This window comes from Lutra lutra, chromosome 14 (genome assembly GCF_902655055.1).
Source record: "Lutra lutra chromosome 14, mLutLut1.2, whole genome shotgun sequence".
In the NCBI taxonomy this organism is placed as follows: domain Eukaryota; kingdom Metazoa; phylum Chordata; class Mammalia; order Carnivora; family Mustelidae; genus Lutra; species Lutra lutra.
This window is the reverse complement of record NC_062291.1, coordinates 50,655,594-50,656,746: the sequence shown is the minus strand read 5'-3', so window position 1 is coordinate 50,656,746 and position 1,153 is coordinate 50,655,594. Positions and strand designations below refer to the sequence as shown.

General features: G+C 31.5%; 1 non-coding gene across 1 annotated transcript; it reads right to left on the bottom strand.

The window, feature by feature from the left end:
* Positions 1–547: 547 nt before the first annotated feature.
* On the bottom strand, positions 548–653 carry LOC125085324 (U6 spliceosomal RNA). The gene has a single exon (XR_007122857.1). It is a non-coding gene; the product is annotated as a U6 spliceosomal RNA (small nuclear RNA).
* Positions 654–1,153: the final 500 nt, after the last annotated feature.

Sequence of the window (1,153 nt, the reverse complement as noted above, 5' to 3'; positions counted from 1 at the left end):
TTCTATTGCTACTATATAGAAATATGATTAATTTTTATATTGATCTTGTATTGTGCAAACTGAATAAACTCTCTTATTAGTTCTAAGAATATCTTTGTAGATTAATAGGAACTTTTGGTTGCATGGTCATGTTTTTTTTGTGAATAAAGACAGCTTTTATTCTTCCTTTACAATCTGGACACCTTTTTTTCCTCTTCCTTGGCTTATTGCACTGACTAGAATTTACCAGTGATAGATTTTACCAAACTTCTGGACATGCAGTTTTATTTGTAGGAAGGTTTTATTTTTATTATTTTTTATTTTATTTTTTTTTAAAGATTTTATTTATTTATTTGACAGAGAGAAATCACAAGTAGGCAGAGAGGCAGGCAGAGAGAGAGGAGGAAGCAGGCTCCCTGCTGAGCAGAAAGCCCGATGTGGGGCTTGAACCCAGGACCTGGGATCATGACCTGAGCTGAAGGCAGCGGCTTAACCCACTGAGCCACCCAGGCGCCCCTGTAGGAAGGTTTTAAACTACAAATTTAATTTCTTTTCTTTTCTTTTTTTTTTTTATATGGAATGCTTCACGAATTTGGGTGTCATCCTTGTGCAGGGGCCATGCTAATCTTCTCTGTATCATTCCAATTTAATGTATGTGCTGCCGAAGCGAGCACTACAAATTCAATTTCTTTACAAATATAAGGATTTTTAAAAGTTATCTATTTTTTCTTCAGTTAGTTGTGGTGGTATGTGTCTTTCAAGGAAATTGTCTATTTAATTGAAGTCAAATTTATTGACATAAAATTGCTCACAATTGAATCTTTTTATTATATCTTTATATCTATAGAATCTGTAATGATACTACCTCTCTCATTCCTGATATTAAGGATTTTTTATCTTTTGCCTTTTTTCTTTAGTTGTTTTTCTAAAATTTTAGAAATTTCATTGCTTTTCCCTCAAAAACTTACTTTTGGTTTTGGTTTCTTTATGTTTTCTTCATTGGTTTTCTGTTTTGTATTTTATTGATTTTTTTTTTTTGTTCTGACCCTTATTATTGCATTGATTTTGTTTACTTTAGGTCTAATTTGTTCTTTTTCTAATTTTTAGAAGTGGAAGCTGAGAAAATTGATCTGAAACTTCTTTTCTAAAACAGGCATTTATTGCTATCAATTAC